General features: G+C 42.2%; 1 protein-coding gene and 1 long non-coding RNA gene across 4 annotated transcripts in view; one reads left to right on the forward strand and one right to left on the reverse strand.

The window, feature by feature from the left end:
* MTHFD1L (methylenetetrahydrofolate dehydrogenase (NADP+ dependent) 1 like) overlaps nt 1-20,513 on the reverse strand; it is a 191,436-nt gene that overhangs the window by 14,199 nt on the left and 156,724 nt on the right. The gene's annotated exons all lie outside the window — the stretch shown is intronic.
* Nucleotides 862-14,517, forward strand: LOC138921670 (uncharacterized). The gene is made up of 3 exons (XR_011434444.1): nt 862-1,029; nt 8,551-12,441; nt 13,547-14,517. It is a non-coding gene; the product is annotated as an uncharacterized lncRNA (long non-coding RNA).

Below are 20,513 nucleotides of genomic sequence, written 5' to 3' on the forward strand. Positions count from 1 at the left end.
TCATTAGCAAAAAGATACATCAAAGCCCCCTTACACAGGTATTAAATTGCTTACATTCCATTCTCCATATTTCCACAGGAGAGCTGTGGCAACGTGGCCCTGCCCTTCCTCACTTCGCCATCACGGCCATGGCTGAGCCTGTCAACAGCTCCCTGAGACAGAGCAGGGAGGAGAGGTTTCAGATTGCCACTTACAGGTTGTGTGGCATCCTCTAGGCCAATTAGGAACGAGATGTGGAAGAGTAAAGATTCCAAGAGGTAGTCAAAGTCGGGGGGGTAGCAATAACCCAATCAGGACTCTGAATGGGTGGTGGGAAGAGAGCCACTCCTGCACACTTGCAGGTTCTTGGGGAGTTATTTCACTGAGCCTCGGCTCCTTATCTAGAAAGATGGTCGGAGTATAAAAATATCTACATGACCCAGTCTATTTCAAAACTGAAACCAGATAAAGAAAAGATCCTAATTTAGTGTTTAATACATAATAGATACTATTGTCATTTTATTAAAGAATCGACAACATAATTGTCTAGTTGAAGTGAATGTGTTGTAAGTTATGAAAGAAACAGAAAAAGAAAATTTGAAAACAAATCTGATCAATGACTGATTACATGTTTTTTTTAATGAGAAAGAAGTTTTATGAGATTTTCCCCTAATTTTTCCGGCTCTACAATTTCTTTTTTCTTCCCCCAAGCCCCACTGCATGGTTGTATATCCTAATTGTAAGTCCTTCTAGTTTTTCCATGTGGCCACAGCATGGCAACTGACAGATGGGTAGTGAGGTTCCATGACCGGGAAATGAACCTGGGCTGCCAAAGCGGTCAGCGCTGAACTTTAACCACTAGGCCATCAGGGCTGGCTGTACAATTTTAAAAGCCACACTTGCTGTTATTCATAATTACGGCAATCACATCTGAACCTAAACCCAATAGCCAGGAACCTAAAGTCTTCAAGCAAACAGGGACCGCTCTGATCAAGGACAAGGATTGTTTTAAAAGAGAAACCTTCAGAAGTGTGACGAAACTAAAAACAGGTATGATTCTAAACTGAGCTTTTTCAGGAAATGAAAAGAAGACTACTCTCTTTGTGCAGGCCGAGCAGGAATTCGATTGCCACAGGCTGCTGCTTTCTCCTAGAATTTCTGCAGCGTGTTCATTCAGCAGCCATTTGACTGACAGGTGGCATGCCATGAGCATCTCCACTAGCTTTGGCAAAACAAACCAATTTAATAATGTTTCACTGTCTGGAAACTCAATATTAAGTAATCAAATTCTAGTTTCTGAGAAGCTCATTTTCTGCAAATGAACTGTGATGTTCTGGGCATGGGTTTTCAAGGTCCTACTGGCAATTAAATCACTATTCTGTAAGCCCTTTAAGCAGAGAGAAGATGGAGGGGAAGGGAAGAGAAGGCAGGCACGAGGGATGACTAAAATGGCTTTTACTTAGCCGATCTGGTCTTTTTCTGCAAGGAGCTTGTTATCAAAGACAGCTGTCCATGTAATTTAGCATTTCCCTTTTGTTTTCACCGTGCCCCCACCCCCAGCTCCTCCCCAGAGATAATGAGCTGGTAAGCAGGAAAACAAGACAGAGGGAAACTATATCCACTATTTAAACGTCCCCTTTATGCTTCTCCTGGGACAGGGGCAAAGGAGTGGTCTGGGGGAAGGTGGGAGGGGGGCGGATGGGGAGGGGTGGGAGTTGCCTCCTCGAATGTTCGCTAACCGGGCTCTTGGCCAAGGCTGGATGAGGAAACTGAATCAGGAAAGAATTTGTGACTGCCCTGCCACCTAATGTAACTACTTTAACTACTAGAGGCCTAGGTTGTTCTGCAACTTTTTCTTACAGGTGGGTTCAGATCAGATGCCGATTGAATGCTCAGCCGCAGACTGGGTCTAGACGTGATCTGCGGTATGTAAGGGACTGAATTGTGTCTCCCTCAAGCTCCTATGGTGAAGCCCTAGCCTCCCACATGACTGTGTTGGAAGACAGGGCCTCACAGAGGAAATTTACATTAAATAGGGTCGTAAAGGCGGGGCCCTAATCTAACAGGACTGGTGTCCTCATAAGAAGAGAAGGAGACGTCAGGGACGCATGCACATACAAGATGGGCCGTATGAGGACAAGGCCACCTGCAAGCCAAGGAGAGAGGCCTCGGGAGAAACCAACCGGCTGACACATTGGTCTTGGACTTCTGGCCTCCAGAATGGGGAGAAAATAAGCTTCTGTGTTTAAGCCCCCAGTCCGTGGTAATTTGCTATGGCAGCCCCAGCAAACTAATACAGTCACGTGCCGCATAACATTTCAGTCGACAGACCGTGTGTGTGACGGGGGTCCCGTAAGATCAGTACCCTACAGCCTAAGTGTGTAGTAGGCTCTACCATCTAGTTTTGTGTAAACACACTCTGTGATGTTTGCACAACGACAAAATTGCCTGACGATGCACTTCTCAGAACATATCCCCATTGTTAACAGACACAGGACCGTACATCAAACTTATATGAGTACTTCCTTCCCTCTATCCACTTTATCAATGAACATCAACAAAATACGTTTTCCCCCTACTTTAACTTTCCCCAGTTCCCGGACTGAGAGTCCTAATTATGGTACTTGCAGAGGCTTCTCTAAGTAGAACGCTCTTTCTCACGGCAAGGAGACAATAATTAAAGACAATAAAGTTCTACGTGGGTGCAGCTACTAACTGGGAAGTGCGCACCCAGCTGCCCCTCCTGGGGCCTCCAACACTGCGGGGTCACAGCAGCCGCCCAGACCTGCTTCCTCTGGGTTAATGCAGTGGAAGAGAAAGAAAACTGTGGACCAAATATCTTTAGATCATTCGCAAATCATGCACCTCTCCCTCTGTTTCTCACAAATACAGAGAAGATATTAAAAATAAGGAGAAACACTAAGAGAGCAAAGATGACAGATTCTCTTTTTTTAAAGTTATTTTTTATCAAAGTAAGTCATGCACCTGGCTTGAAAGGTCACGCTGTTCCTTAAGGCATACTATAAAAAACGACAGTTCCCTGTCCACTGCTGTCCCAGCTGCATTCCTTCTCCTCGGAGGCAACCACCATCATCTCTCAGCTTCTTCTTTTAACCTTTCACTGCTCCTTCTTGATGTGCAACTTCAGATACTATCTCTTGGCTTTCTAATACAGAAGATGAGGATTTAGCTCTCTTACAGCCTACTACCCGTGATCCCCCATCCTCTTTCCATCTCTCAAATACAGAACTATCATTCCTTTTGGTTCTATCAAGATTTATGAGGACTATGTAAATATCATTCACAGTGAGGCCCCCATACATATTCATACATACATCACACATCTACATAGCTGTCTGACCCCTGTTTCTCCTAGAGTTAATAACTGTCTTGTATCTTTGTTAGCTTAGGTTTCTACATCCCCGTCATTCATGCACCAATGCACCCTGACAGCTTAGGTCATCCCTTTGTACGTCCGAGCATGAGATTAGTTTCCCTTGCATCATCCTGTAGACCTACTGGGATCTCTCCCTTTGCCATGAGCCTAAGGATTCTCCTCTAGTCTTTTCTATTGTCTCATTTTCCATTTGCTGTACCCAGATTGGGGTGACTCCCAATAACTCCCTCTCCTCGAGTGCAGGTGAGACTGCGACTTGCTTCTAACCAAGAGAACACGGCACATTGATAGGATGTCCCTCGGTCTCCGCAGATTCAAGGGCAAAACTTCCCCCCACGTTGGCTCTCAACCAGCTACTATGGTATGAGAGAGCCTAAGAAGGCCACGTGGCAAAAACCACACGTGGCCTGCCAGACTTGAGTGTGGCCTCCCACGGAAGCCAGCAAAAGGCTGGGCCCTCAGTCCCACAACCGTGAGGACCCGGAAACTGCCAACAACCCGTGAGCTTGGAAGAGGACTCCATCCTCAGATGAGACCACAGCCCCAGCTGATGCCGTTACTGCAGCCGGAAGCAGAGAACTTCAGTAGGCTGCGCTTGGACTCCTGATCCACAGCAACTGTGAGACAACAAGCACGTATCGTTTTAGGCTGCTAATCTGCGGCAATTTGTTATACAGCATAGAAAATTAACACACTTATCTTTCTCTTTTAAATTTTTTTCTCTTAGTTTCCTACTTTCTGGAACTTTATTTTAAAAACATCGCATTATTTAGTACACAATAAGCTGCCCATATTTAAGTGCAAAGTTTATTGTCTGCTAACACAAAACAAGCTGCTACGAACATGTGTGTATGGATCTTTATATGGACGTATGTTTTGTTTCTCTTGAGTAAATACTTAGGGATGGAGTGACTCGATCATATGGTAGGTGCGTGTGTAACTTTTAAAGAAATTATCAAACTGTTTTCTAAAGGGGTTGTACTATTATATATTCCTACCAGCTGTCTATGTCAGTTCCAGTTGTTCACATCCTCACTATCATTTCATATGATCAGTCTTTTTAACTTCAGATATTCTAATGGCTATGTAGTAGTATCTTGTTGTGGCTTTAATTTGAGTTTCCCTAATATTTTCATGTGCTTATTACCCGTATTATTTTCCTGGGTGAAGTGTCCATTCAAATCTTTTACTCCTTTTTTAAAAGAGTTGTTTGATGATTTGCAAATGTATTCTCCCTCTCTGTGGCCTATTTAGTTTCCAGATATTTGGGGTTTTTCCAGATGTCTTTCAGTGTTGATTCCTAATTTAATTCCATTGTGGTTAGAGAACATATTTTGTATGATATGAATCCTTTAAAATTTATTGAGACTTAATTTGTGGCCCAGAATATGGTCTGTCTTGGCAAATACTCTGTGTACATTTGAAAAGAATGTGTATTCTGCTGTTGTTAGGTGGAGCGTTCAATTAATGCCATTAGGTCAAGCGGGGTCGTAGTATTGTTCTAGTCTTCTATCTCCTCATTCACTTTCTGTTTACTTGTTCTGAGAGGGGTTTTAAAATATGACTACATTTGTGGTTTTCTCTGTTTTCTCTCACAGCTTTGCTTCATATATGTTGAAGCTTTGTTACTAGATACATAAACACGTAGGATTATTATTCCTGTTGATGAAACGGCCCATTTACAATTATGAAACAAGCCCCTTTTCCTTGATAATATTCCTGCCTCTACTTCTATTTTGATAACCACTCTAGCTTTGTTTTTCATTAGTACGAGCATTTTCCCAGCCTTTTTCCTTTAACTTACCTATGTCTTTAAAATGGCTTTCTCATTGGCAGCATACAGTTGGGTCTTGCATTTTAAGCCAATCTGACAACCTCCGTCTTTTAATTAGGGCATTTAGATCATTTATGTTTAATGTAATTATTGATAGAGTTGGGTTTAAATCTACTGTCTTGCTAGTCTTTTTTCTCTTTGTCAGATTTGTTCTTTGTTCCTTTTCTGCCTTCTTTGGATTATTTTTAATGATTTCATTTTATTTCTTTGCTGGTTTATTAACTATAACTCTTTGTTGTGTTATTTCGGTGGTTTCCTTAGTGTTTATGACATACACAACTTTTCACAGTCTACCTTCAAGTGATATTAAATCACTTCATACATAGTATGAGTCTAACAAAGTATATTTCCATTTCTTTCTTCCTGGACTTTGTGCTATTTGTCCTATATTTTCCTTCACATATTTTATAAACCCCACACTACCTTTCTATTATTTTTGCTTCATATAGTCATTTATCTTTCAAAGAGACTTAAATAAGAACAAAAGTCTTGATGTTTACCCATGTGGTTACTATTTCTGGGGCTCTTCATTTCTTTGAGTAAACCCAGGTTTCTGTCTGGTGTAATTTCCATTCTGCCTGAAGGACTTCTTTTAATATTTCTTGTACTTCAGGTTGGCTAGTGATGGCTCTTTTCAGGTTTTGCTTGTCTAAAAAAGTCTTTATTTCGCCTTAGTTTTTGAAAGATATTTTAACCAGGTAGAGAATTCTAATTTGAGAATTTTCATTTTGAGAAAGATGTTGCCCTACTGTCTTCCAGTCTGCATTGTTTCCGATAAGAAATCAGCTGTCAATTTTTTTTTTTTTTGAGGAAGATTAGCCCTGAGCTAACATCTGCTGCCAATCTTCCTCTTTTTGCTGAGGAAGACTGGCCCTGAGCCAACATCCGTGCCCATCTTCTCCTGCTTTATATGTGGGATGCCTACCACAGCATGGCTTGCCAAGCAGTGCCATGTCAGCACCGGGGATCCGAACCGGCGAACCCCAGGCCACCGAAGTGGAACGTGTGAACTTAACCGCTGCATCACTGGGCCAGGCCTCCAGCTGTCAATTTATCTTTGTTTTTCTGTACACAAAGTGCCTTTTATCCTCTGCTTATTTTTAAGATTCTTTCTTGTCAGTTATAAGCAATTAAAAAATTTTTTTTAACAAGTTATAATTGACATATAATATTATATTAGTTTCAGACATACAACATAATGGTTTGATATTTGTATATATTGCAAAATGATCACCACACTAACTCTAGTTAACATCTGTCACCATACATAATTACAAGAATCTTTTTCTCGTAATGAGAAATTTTAAGATCTATTCTCTCAGCAACTTTCAAATACACAATACAATATTATTAACTATAGTCACCATGTTGTACTTACATCCCCAGGACTTATTTATTTTTATAACTAGCAATTTGTACCTTTTGACCCTTTCACCCATTTAAGCAATTTAAGATGTGCCTTGCTGTAATTTTCTTCACATTTCTTGTACTTTGGGTTTGTTGAGCTTCTTGAATCTGTAGGTTTATAGTTTCTGTCAAGTTAGAAACAATTTTGGCCATTATTTCTCAAAATATTTTCAGTCTTCTCCTTTCTCTCCTGTGGGACTCTAATTATATGTATTTTTCAAGACCTGAAATTGTCCCAAGGCTTACTGATGCTCTCTTCATTTTTTTCAGCCCTTTTCTGTTTCATTTTGGATAGCTTCTATTGCTCTGTCTTCAAGTGACTAATCTTTTCTCGGTAACACCTAATCTGCCATTAATCACAGTATTTTTTCATCTCAGACATTGTAGTCTTCATCTCTAAAAGTTTGATTTGTCTTTTTTATATCTTTTTTGTCTCTACGTAACATGTGAAATCTTTCCTCTAGTTTCTTGAACATACAGCTTACTTTCATAATAATTGTTTTAATGTCTCTGTCAACGAAGTCTATCATCTGTGTCATTTAAGGGTTAATTTTGATTGATTTTTTTCATTATAGGTGGTATTTTCCCACTTGTTTGCATGCCTGATGATTCTGGGTTGGATGTCAGACATTTCATCTTCTTGGGCACTGGATAGTTTTGTATTTTTATAAATATTTTTATACTTTGTTCTGGGACACAGTTGAGTTACTTGGACCCAATTTGATCTTTTTGGGTTTTGCTTTTAAAGGTTTGTTGGGTGGGACCAGAGCTGTGTTTGGTCTAGGATTAATTTGTTCCCTACTACTGAGGCAAGACCATTCTCAGTATTCTAACCCGTGTGCTCAGATTATGAAGCTAAAGCCTAAGAAGCAGGCCCCCCTTCCTGGTCCTCTGCAGGAGCCATAGACGATTCCTTGGAATTCTTTTGGGTGATTATTTCCCTGGCTTCGGGGAGTTTCTTCACATGCATACACTGATCAGGACTCACTCCGATACTCAAGGAGGACCCTCTGTAGAGCTTGAGAATCTCTCCCTGTGCAGCTCTTTCCTCTCAGGTACTCTGCAAACTCTAGCTGCCTTGGTTTTCCTGGACCCCAGCTCCATGTCTCCAACTCAGGAAGTTTGTGGAGCTCTGCCTGGGTTCCTTCTCCCAACACAGCAGCCTAGAACATTTCCAGGCAGTAGGCTGGGGCAACTGGAGGGCTCAGCTTGTTTGTTTCCAGTTTCTCAGGAATCAGTGTCCTTTGCTGCCTGATGTCCCACATCTTATGTGATGTTTTTTCATATACTTTGTCCAGGAGTTTAGTTGCTTCAAACGGGAGGGTAAATCTGGTCCCTCTTACCCTACCTTCACTAGAATGCACTTGACTTTTAAGAATATTATATCTCAAGGGGTGAGATATCATTGGCTTATAAATCTGAGTATGAATTTTATAGGCTGATGGAGGTTTTAAAGCTTATTATGCCACTCATTCCATCTAATTAAAGAATAAGGTTAGTGGAAAAAATGTACTATTATATATAATGACAGAATTTGATTTTAAGATAAGCGGTCCAATAATAGAATTATATTAATAATAGAAGTCCAATGGCACACAATTCAATGAGCTAAAAACTAAATCACTTTCTTAAATCCAGAGCCAAAATTCCATTCATTTATTAACACATGAAATAAACACAGAAATCTTTTTGTTTGTTTGCGATCTTTAAAAGGAGGCATGAGAAATTCTGTACTTAATGTAGATTAATATTGTGTACAATTTTTAAGAAGAAAATTGTAGAAATGACCAGGAATTAGGCAACAGACATTTTAGCTTTAAATTTATAAATTGAAAAACAAAAATAAAAAAGACGATTCTTTAGTTACTGCTCAGTTATCTCTTCTCTCTATCAAAACAAGTCGGTTTTCTCTGAACTTGTCTTTTTTTGGCAGGCCAGCTCCTTACTTCACTGCTCCGCCTCCGACACGAGCAGCAAGAACCGTTTGAAGCTCAGTGTGCCTCCCTCTGCTGCCCTCTCCGTGACCTTGGTGAATGAAAGCTTCCTATGATGGCACATTCTCAAATAAGTATGTGGCTCCAGCATCTGACAAGCGTCTGAGTAATTCTCCAGCATGCTGAAGGACAGCCACACCATCAGCCCACTAGCTATTTTCCCACAGAAACCCAGCCAATAAAGCCTGAAGTTTTCATACACGCATATGTAAATAACACAAAGCATTAATGTCGATGTACTTTACCACAGCACGCAGTTCCATCAGCGTCACCTGTCTCCTAGCTTAGGATGCTGTTCCATTTTGACCAAAATCTCCCTTTCACTTTCTCCTCCTTCTATCTCCATGTCCCACAACCATTCTTCCTATTGCAATGGAATCCTCTATAAGCCAAAGGAAACTGGGCGCTTATGTGAAAATTTAATTTCGAGCACATATATCCGCTAGATGTGGCAAGACTAGAAATAACACTTATTTCGTATGCTGTTATATTTCAGAGTTGAGGCAGAGTGACCTGCAGCAGGGCTTTGAATTCCCTAAACAAACGGGAAATGGCTGGGGGCTTCCAGCCCAGCTGCTTCCCCTCCCTGCAGTCAATGGGGATTTCCGAGAGGGTAAGAACAGGGCTGGCCATCTGCCTCAGGGAGTGGCATCTCCGCCCTTTTCACTTCATTCCTACCAGTACTTGGGGACACTGGGAAAGCAAAACCAGTTCCTAAAGGGAAAGAAGTTAACAGGAGTCTTGAGACAGTTTTGCGTGCTTATTATCCAAACATAAAATTGTACGGACCTCTCTTTTCTTCTAAATCACAGGTTAGAAAACTATGGCCCACCAGCCAAATTGGGCCAGCCGCCTGGTTTTATAAATAAAGATTTATTGGAGCACAGCAGCACTCATTCGTTTGTACATTGTCTGTGGCTGCTTTTGCACTATAATAGCATTTGTGCCAAGACAGCAGAGTTGAGTAGTGAGGACAGAGACCTTACGGCCTGCAAGGCCAAAAATATTTACTATCTGGGCCTTCACAGAAAGTATCTGCTGACCTGTGTTCTAACAGACAATGTTACAGACAAAAGGGTTTAATAAAAGCCAAGAGAGATGAATTTCAGAGGAATGTGGGTCTTCTGTAACTTAAAGACACCAAAACCATTTTATAACCAGTAAAGTGCAGATGTCAACCTGGTGACGGTGTTTCGAATCTAGATTACTGGTTCGACAATACACACATTTTCCAAAAATGAAAGGTCAAGGGCATTAGTCCGGTATATTCTCAATTCTATAGGAGAGTCATTCTCAGTTTACAAGATATGAGTGGTGGTACGTTAATCATAGTGTTGTTTGCTTAGAGTCCACTTCATAGATTTTAATTCATGGAGTTCTAATTTGCAGCATGCAATTCATTGATTCTAATTCATAAAACCTACTTTGTAGATTCTAGCTACAACTTTTACTTGGAATCTAATTTTCTTCCATTGGGAAAACACCTGAGTTCTTGGAGATGTGACATCTTCTTGCACCAAAAAGCAAAACCTTCTGTTCCACTTGGGCTAGAGGTGGAAGCCTATGTGTGTGTCATCTGAAGGCTGAAAGAATGACACTCACTCTTGCTCACTCAGAGTAGGACAGAACCAGGTACTCTGTGTCAATGTAAGAGCGGCACCCACTCGTCGATGTTTAAGAGGCGGTGTTTTGTGCACTGAAGTAGAAAACACAGCTTCTGTGGCGTGTTCGGTGTATCAATGGGATTCGTTGTGGGATCTATGAGAGCTCTGAAATGGCACTGGGGTGATCTAGTACTTGCTAATTTCCTTTTAGACCTGGCCCGTTGTCACATGGGATTGTCTGGCAAATGGCCCCAAAGGCCCCAACTGGCTCTGAGATGAGAGGGTCACCAGAGGGCCCTTAACAGGGAGGTGATCCTTGGATAGGCAGTTAACTAGAACCAAGGACACACGATGCTCACTGAAGAAACACAGGCCTATCGAAGAAGAAAAGTCGCCAAAGCAAAGGGGTTTAGCTAATAATGGGAGGGGGCGCTTTCCGAAGATGAAAAACCAAAGTTATAGATCCAGGGGAGATGAATGCAATAGGAAAACAGCATCATAGGGAATTTGGCCAAGGTGAGGAGTAGGAAAGGGAAAAAGCACAGAGTAGGCTAGAATCTACTGTATGGATTCTGTATTTAGCTTTTGTCATGACGAGCCAGCATCTGAAAGTCTTCTGCCCTACTGAGCCAGCAAGGGAACAACTTGTTTGTTCTTGACCATGCCTTACCCTTCCTGGCTGTATAACCTGGAGGGCCAGAGGTCCCTATCAAGAAAAAGAAAAGCACCTAATTGAACATTGTGTAATCGTGTGGTCTCATGTACCTGGGTTCGGGCCTTATGTCTGCAGTCACTTTGGAACCAAGCCACAGCTGAAAAACCATTGGGTAGAGGCGGCTGCACTGAAAACATGAAATCAGGACTTGCTGCACCCCACCCCCCTTGCCACTGGCCCCGCCTTCCCCAGCCTCCCAGGCTGAATTCCTCATCTTTCGCCAAGACTGTCCCCAAATTATGATTGATGTAAGGATTGCAATAAAACCATACCATAGTTTTAGTCCTTTCCAAAAATTTAATGAAATCAGGCACACTGGCACAAGTCCACAGGGAAGGAATCAAAGCTGAATACCAAGATCAGTGCTTCAAAGAAACCAAGCTGAGTTCAAAAGAAGGAAGACTGCGGACAAGCAGTGATACCACTCTTAAGGATATTGATGACCCCTTCCACAAATGGGTCCTTGTCGACAATGCCAAGTGTGGAGAGAACAGTAACGTTCTCGCCTACTTAAGTTCTTAAGTCCTTAGCTTTTATATACTGTCAAGTATAACTCTCTTAGGTTGTAAGGGAATGATTTTTAAGTTAAAAAATTTATGCAATTCATATTAAGCTTAAGAAATTTCTATTTAACCTTTGAAAAAAATAATCGGGCTGTGTACTCAGAATACTGAGAGAGTCTCCTGGGATCAGTGGATGGAAACATTCAAAGTCTGAAAAAATGCTGAAAGAGTGAAGGGCAGGGAGCGGGCTGGAAAGCATATGGATGTTGTAACGGAACCTTCAGTTCAAGAAGAACCCGACCCGCAGCAGCTACTTGGAGCCACGGGGAAATGCCTCAGGATTTGAAAGATCTGGCAGCGTTATTAACCATGTCCAAGAACAAAAAGTGAAAAACGATACTGGAAAGTCCTGAGGTGTCTCCATCTCCATCATCGATAAGATCTTGGCTCAAGTTCCTCTTAATGGCTCCCTGGGCAAAAGGCAACAGCCCCCCACAAAATCACAATGTGGCTTTTCTACTTCAGTGTGGTCAGGCAAGCACGCCTCTGTTGCTACAGACAGGAGGACTAGCACAAACTTTCCTCTGTCATCTTTTGATTTAATCAAAGCACAGTGCCGTTATCAGATCTGTATTCTAGCTGTCGTTGGGCTTTGTTTACCCAGAAGTCTCCTCTGTTGCCAACGGAATTAATCAGAATTTTGTTATCTGTTTAGCATCACTCACCTCTTTTATGTAGCCATGCCTGAGAACAAACTTTTTATTCAAACACTACTTTCAAGTCCTCCTGGATATCTCTTAGGGCCTGACTAAAAGTTACTAACATGCAACCAAGAATAGCCATCCACTGTTTACATGCACCAGAGGTCCACATGCAATACACGGGACACGTCGGAGGTCGTCTGGCTGGTGTCCGCACGACGTCAGCAGAAAGGAAAGGAATGAATGGTGATGCCAAGCTGGCAGGTGGCCACCACGTTCCAATTCCCGGAGAAGAAGCGACCACATGGTAAGCCTCGGTCAGTGGGTTTGAAAGATTTCACTGTACGAGTACATGGAGATATGTGTTTATATATACATAGTTGTCTACCTGTATTTAAGTTAACACAATCTTATTTCCAGGGTTATCAGGCAATAAGCTGGTATTGGATTACTTATGAACCTAACAAAAACTGCGATTTAAAAAAAATGATTAAATAATTTGTGATACTTGTAAGTGGTTAAACTAACATAATTTGATTTTATAATAATTAAATTGATATGTTTTTAACACTAATATGGACTACAAAGATCTACATACGCTGCTTTGATGTTGACTATGAATAAGGAATAAGATAAGTAACCGTAGGAATTTTGTGAGAATGAGATGAGAAACCTCAAGTCTGGGAGGACACAGGTAGGGGCTGGAGGGAGGTTCATGCATTGCAGAAAGGATGCCCTCTGGCCACTGACTCTTCGGAAGGGCCAGGAATAGACTAAGGAGCAACCCACTTTTCCTGTGGTTCTTTTTAAGCCAAAACATTATCTTATTTGATTTATTTATTTATTTTTTAAAAAGTGTTTCCCATTATCTGGTTTCCCTTTTACTTGTCATTTTCCCTAAGGCACAGGAAGTACAATGGAGAGCACATGAATTTGGGATTAGAGAGATCTAGATTTAAAACTTTATTTTTTTTCTCCCCAAAGCCTCAGTACGTAGTTGTATATCCTAGTTGTAAGTCCTTCTAGTTCTTCTATGTGGGAAGCCGCCACAGCATGGCCTGATGAGCAGTGTGTGTGTCATGCCCAGGATCCGAACTGGCCAACCCCAAGTCACCAAAGCGAGTGCGCGAACTTAACCACTATGCCACCGGGAGGGCCCCAAAACATTATTTAAAAAAAACTGAATGCTATCCAACCTTTATGAGTATGGTGACCTCTTTTTGAAGAAAATTAATTCCTATGTAGTAAAACCCATTCCACGTGAAAATGTGTAATGAGAAGGAGCTCCTAGAAATTGAGTGTTATGCTTTTAAATGACTTTGTATTTCATATACGCAAACATCTATGTATAACTAATAGTAGTTTTTGCTTATGGGAGACACCAGACTTATTCACATTCATTCACTCTACAGACCAGGCGCAGTCTGAGCAGCAGCCTTTGGGGTCCTGCCTCACCAGCGCTCTCGTCCTGGTCTTCTCGTAAGTGTGGAGGCCACTTGCAAGCAGTGCGTGGGGTCTGTCCCTCCTTCCCTCACAGGATGAACATGACAGTCACCCCCTGGCTGGCCACACGGATGGGTCAGGACTGGGACAGGAAGCTAACGGGGCTTGTCAGGGGACTCCTGAATGCTGACATGCAGGTGGTGAGAGAGAAGTTTCCTCTTCCTCTGGGAGAGTGAGCTTGAAGTTTGAAGTAGGCCACTCAGGGAGTGGAGGGCATCGCTCTGAGGGAGGCAGGGCTGAGAAATGCAGAGCAAGAGCCAGAATCCTGACCCCAGCCGTGGCTAAAGCCAGACCCCTGGAACTTTTTGGTTATCTGGGTCATTTCATTCCCTCCTTTTACAGAAGTTTGAGTTGAGTTTCTCTTACTTGCAACCAAAAGACAGTTCTGACAAACACAATGAGTGTCAGGCCTCACTGGCTAGGAAGGACTCCGCCACAGCCCCCTGCCCAGGGCCCTCAGAGGGGGAAGTGATGGAGGGAGTGGGGACAGTAGCAAGGACGGCCAGGGGAGGTGGAGCCACCACGGCCTGACGCCCCAGCAGGCCTTCCCTCCCACAGAAAAGGAGGTCATCCGCTTGCCTAAAGAGCTCCTTCTGTGCTAACGTGTCCTCGGCTGTTAGACTGCAGCGGCATTTCAGATACTCCTAAATTAAATCACACCACATCGGCACAAAACTGTGAGGAAATGTGCAGGAGGTCATCTAAGAACATTGACACATTTGTCAAGATTAGCAAACATCTGCCACCTTGAAAAGTTATAAGCTATGAGTGGGTTTAATATTTTAAGAGATTTTTTTTTTTTGAACAATGGTGAGTATTAAACCAATCTTCACTAAATTGGAAAGAAACACCCTATTTCCAACAAGCTAAAAAAAAAAAATTAACACTTCAAGGAATTTACCAGGAATTTAAGAAATGGCATGAAGAGAAAAATTTTAGACTTATGACATACAAAGTGAATTTCTTTGGAAACAAACTCTGTAAGGGAAATCAGAGTTTTTTAAGAGACCACTCCTCGAATTGATTACTTTTGCCAAATATTAACCTTATTTTCATTCTTTGATTCTTTTAGGACTTTAAAATAGTTTATTTTTAAGACAAACAATTTGATTATGTATTTTGAGAAACTCGCAATCTGTGAGTTCATCCAGGAGTGGCCTGGTCCCAGTGGAAAGATTCATGACAAAAATACACTGAGTATCTTTTAAAATTCTAAGCAGCATGTGCTGAAAGTGAACACTCCCAGAAATACTCCTAACGCCCTGGGGCAACTATATAATATGACCCTGTACTTTATTCGAGTTATCGCCCTGTTGAAAAAAAAATGGAACACGATTCAGATCGTTAGTTTTAAAGGTATATTTTCCAACACTCGTTAACTTCCAACTTGAGGCCAGATAATGTAACATGACAGCTGGTGTTACTTTCTTCTTCCCATTGTTGACATTTGGATGTTTAATTATTCTATTCAGTTAACTGTCTAAATACATTTGCATAAGTTTGCAACAGTATCAGATGGAAGGCTTCATGGATTTGTCAATATTATTTTTGGCTAGCTTAATGGAAAGGAAACACGCTCTGCAAAAGCACAAAATTTTGAACAGAGAAATATGCAAACTGCCCTTCCATCTGCATAAGACATATTTGTTGGTAAAGTATAAAAGAAAAGAAAGATGGGCGTTTAACTAGATTACTCATCTTACAAAATATTCAGCCTTGTTCCTATGCTATGCTGCACAGTTTCAATTAATCATGTTTGAAAGCTGGAAGAACAAAGACTGTTTGGATGACAAATGAGGCAGTAAATGAAGCTGAGATAGGAATAAAGATTCAAGAGGGAAATATTCTGTTTCTTTTTTAATATGCATTTTGAGATCATGCAAATGACCTGCAACTTGTTTGAAAATCTACACTCTACTACTAAGTTCGACTCTGCACGTCTTTCATGATATCCCGAGACAATTCAGAATAATGCAAAATTCTCTATTTATACTCACCAAAAAGTAGCAAACACATATAAATGCATGCAAGCTAGCCATAAAAAGGGCTAGAGTGGACATCAGAGGTTATTTCTTTAGGGGCCAAAGTTAGCTCCTAAAACCAAGGCTGAATTACAAGTGTTGAGCTAAATGGATGTCTTACAGAACAACAGTCAAACTACTTTCTAGTACTTTTCTATCCGAGTGTCAGGCCACCCAAGAATGAAATCCAAAACTGAATAAATAGGCAGCGACCTCATCTTACGGTTTTCAAGTTCCACTTTATCCTTTATCAGAGCTTCAGGCAAATAATTAACATGTTTTGAGTTTGGCTTATTTTCATTTCCCATATCCAAGGGCTCACCCTGCCTACTCTCGCCCCCAACACACTCCTGGTATAAAAGCTGTTTCTTTCCTGGCCCTAGAAAATAAGCAACTTGAGGGCAAAGACTTTGCCACATTTATCTCTTTATTCTTAGCAGTGAACTGACTGCCCAGAAACATAAACATTTGTTGAACAGACAAAAGAATAAAGAGGAGAGAAAGGCCTTAACTTACTGCCCTTTGATAATCCATGTTGACTGACTTAGAGGCTGCTTAGAAATCCCTTCCAGGTGGAGCCTTGATGGTATCAATCCCACTTTTCAGGGTCCAAGGATCAAACGCATTGTGAAATAAGTTGTATTAAGCAAACTCACAAGAGTTTGTTTCATAATCTAAATACCATTTTATTCACTATGGACATCAGACGACTTCGCCGTTCTGAGAAGGCAGTGTGGAATGATGGAAGCATCAACAGACTCGGAACAGAACATTGTGCCGCCGAGCCACAGCATGGTGCCCTTAGTTTTCTCATTTACATAATGAGAAAGTTGACCTAGATGATTACTAGCATGGTGGTTTGGAGAAATACAGGGTTGGGTTTTCTCTCTCTGAGACCTTGCTTTTCATACCCATGTGAAGCGTTAATGACTCCAGAATCTTTAATTTATAGTACACATCTCTACACCAAACTCTAGATCCAGTAAGCAGTTGTCCAGTGGACACCTTCACTTGAACTTAGAACAAATGCTTCCGACTCAACATGTTCAAAACTGAATTCACTGTGGTGCAGAAAAGAGTTTACACAGCAGGCCTGAGAATGCTATCCTTAGACCTGCTTGCAAGATTGGTGTCTGGGAACCTGGATTTTGGAGGGTTCCCACCATCCTCTAACTCGTAAGGATGGCTAACAACATGGTGTATACTGAACATCTGCTTTCCTTCTGGGAGCCTGGAATTTGGTATGTGCCAGGTAGAGGGTGCCCATGTGACCAGGCCCCAACAAAACCCTAGGCACCGAGTCTCTAAGGAGCTTCTCTAGTAGACAACGTTTCATATGTGCTGTCACAATTTGATGCCCGAGGAACTAAGCGAGTCCTGTGTGACCCCACTAGAAGAGGACTCTTGGGAGCTTGCGCCTGGCTGCCTCTGGACTTCACTGCAGGGCCTTTTCCCTTGGCCGACTCTGTTCTGTATCCCTCGCTGCAATAACTCCCAGCTGTGAGTATGACTATCTGCTGAGTCTTGAGTCCCTCCGGTGAATCACGGAAGCTGGGGGTGGTCTTGGGTACCCCGAACACAATTATTTTCCTCTGAAAATTGGGTTTTCCTCTTTTATTGCTTCTCTAAGTTAATGACAACCCAACCCACCAGGGGAACAAGCCAGAAATTTGAGCCATTCTGGAATTCTCTCCTCCTCTCCTGTTCATCGAGTCCATTTCATTCTCCCCCATGATATCTCTTGTACCCGCCTCCTCTCATCTCCCTGCCTCCACCTCAGTCTAGGCCTGTGTACTTCTTGCCTTCATAACCCCTACCACCTCCTAACTAGGTCTTCAGGCCTCTAATCTCCTCTCTCTGTCCACCCTCCAGGTGCTGCCTGATGGGCTTTCCAAAATGTGAACACAAGGATGATACTGCTCTGCTTAAAATCCCAGGCCCTGCAGAATAAAGCTGGACTCCTAAGCTTGACCCTCAAGGCCTCCCATGACCCGGGCCTTGCCTTCCTGTCCAGTGTCACCGCTGACACTCATTCCAAATGTCCTGTTGCCTACACACATGGCCACCATGTTACAGGATTTTAGCAACGCTCCCTCTTGCCTTGATGCTTTATATTTGCTGCTTTCCTCTCCCACATCACCTGGCCAACCTGTTCTCATCCATCACAATTGGGCTTAGGCAACCTGATTCCCAATTTGACCTCCCCAAGCTTGCCACTCCTCCAGGCCATCTGCTCGTTATGGGCTCTGGAGCACCTTGGCATCCCTCTGGTCCCTCAGGTGCCTACATATTTACCTGGTGTCCCTCACTAGCCTGTGAACTCCTCAAGGGCAAGGTCCAGGCCTTTGGTGTTATTTTGTTTGTCTGTTTTTTCTCATGGCCTAATGGACAGCACTGTTCAATAAGTACTGAATGAATGAATCAGAAATAAGGCATTTGGGTGGTCCCACAGTGATGCATTCATTAAGCTAGAAAGGCCTAATGAATCACCACCACTTGCCTGCGTATCTGAAGAACATCTAAGGCAAGAGGATTGGTCATTCCAATGAGAACTCTCATCTGGACTCTTCTTGGTGAGACAATAAAACCCTATTCTCCAGGCTCCCTTTTCTAAATCCCATGTGGTCCTCTACCTTCTGCTGTCCTTCCCCACCCCAGGGCAATGCACTTGATTGTTTATTATGCAAATATTAACTGAGTTGTCTTCAGCAGATTTTTCTGAATTGCTTCCCACAAATTCAGTGCTGTTTGTCTTAGAGATGTCTGCTTGCTGACCTTGGCCTGCTTTGCCTTTCCCTTAAATCCTAATGTCCTTCTCCAAGTCTCTACTGTTCCCACCCTACATTACATGAAGGATTTGCATCTGGAACCAAGCAAAGCCAAAATCCACTGGAAGCATTGACTTACTCATAAATAAAATTAATGACTCCCGGGTGCATTATGTCATACACTGAGGAGGAGCCCTTCCTTTCTCTCTCGTGGCGCTCATCTATACATGCCCACGGACAGAGAGCACGGCCAACCCCAGGCTGAGGGGTTTAAACGCATTGCTGGGTACTGAGTACTTGAGAAACTGCTCTGGAAAATGCCAATGTCCGTGTAGTCTGATTAGCAAGAATATTTAATCTCTCTAACAGTTTTCAAAAGTAACAATTAGTTAACAAACTGGTACAAGAATAGCCTTAATCCTTGGGAAGTATCTGATAGCTCTGACAGCATGTGAATCCTTTGGGAGTTGTCATTTCTTATAAAGAAGAAGATTCTCAAATTTTATATTCTGATTTTATAAAAACCAATCAGCATCCAGTTTAGAACTGTAGATGCTTGGCGTTAAATGGGACCAGAGGACATCATCCCACAAAGAGCTCAAGGGACCTTCTCTGTGTCAGGGACAGAGTCCATATGCCCCAAGTCCTTGTTCAGTGTGCTCACTCCTGTGCCACCCTGCCCTTCATTGAGATGCTGTCTCACTTTTGGTAAAAAAAAAGAAAGAAAAATTTCCTTTAGAAGCTTTGTGAAATGCTTAATTTTGGTGAAGTCCTATCAAATAAATTAAGACAGTAAAAAATAACCCTTGGTCCACACCTGCAGATGCCTTCCCACACAATTGCTCGGCCTGGCTACACCCAGCCATGCAGGAGGGGCAGGACCCCCGGGAAAGGAGGAGACCAGGGTTTTGCTGCAGGCACGGGGTCGGCTGTGTGCATGAACCACGGCTCTCCCTTCTCACTTGGGCAAGTTACAGGGACTCACATAAACGATAATTTTCATGATACAGCTCTATCTTAGGAGTTAAATGGGCTTCTGTAGGCCAATTACCATCTATCATACTAAAAAATTTGCAAAGGTATGACGGAATTAATGATTCTGGCTGGCCGTCAGCCTATAGGGCATCGTTAAAAGCAGGCAAACAAAACACATTTCTGCAAAGTGTACTGACAAGCTTTCCCTAAGATCAGAAGTGCAGCCTCCACCCCCAGGACAAAGGCCAAAAATGGATGTGACTGACCCTGAAAGTCAGTGTCCTCACACTTCCTGCTCCTCCACGAACCCCACCACGGCCCTGAGCCTCCCAGAGTGTCAAGCTGCAACAGATACACATCCTTCTTATCTCTCTTCGTGAAGGTATTTATATTTCATTAAAACATCAATGTGGTAAATTAGCTTAAGCCCTTACTAGGTACGGAAATGAAACAAGAAAAGAAGTTAAAACCAACCCTTCAATAAATAAGCCATAGGTTGTCCCTGGATGGCAACGAAAATAAGGATTTTGTGTACAGCTTTCCTCAAAGGTAAGATTATTCCCTGGAGGGTTTTAATTGACAAAGATAAGGTAGGAATACCATCTTATTGCGTATGTATATGTGTATTTTTCTTTTTGGAAAGTTTAGATCTCCTTGGTCTTGGAGCATGCTGGGGTGGCGTCATTATTTATATTTTGCCCCCTAATCTTCTGTAAGTCTGTTCCAGAAGGTGGTGGTTTTCAGCAAAGAACTTGAGGAGATTTACCTTATAATAAAACTTAAGAATTAGATTGATAGAAATCAGGAGCATGGGAAATACATACTGAATAAAAGCCAAGACCTGGTAGGAAAGTAGGCACGTGCTCTGGGCTTCCTACAATTATTAGAGTCAAGCTGTCGATTAGTTTTAGAGCTTCTTGGCAACCAAAGCAAAAAGGGGAAAATATTCAGCCCTAGAATGTGCCTTATTCATATGAAAAAGGCATTTTCCTTCCCAGGGGAAAGAAGCAAAGAAAAAGTTAAAAAAAAAAACCCAAAACATTACTGTTACTGAGTACTGGAGGAAATTCATTCAATTGCTGGAACCTACCATGTGCCAAGGGCTGGGCCTG

Source organism: Equus caballus, chromosome 31, assembly GCF_041296265.1.
Source record: "Equus caballus isolate H_3958 breed thoroughbred chromosome 31, TB-T2T, whole genome shotgun sequence".
Lineage (NCBI taxonomy): Eukaryota > Metazoa > Chordata > Mammalia > Perissodactyla > Equidae > Equus > Equus caballus.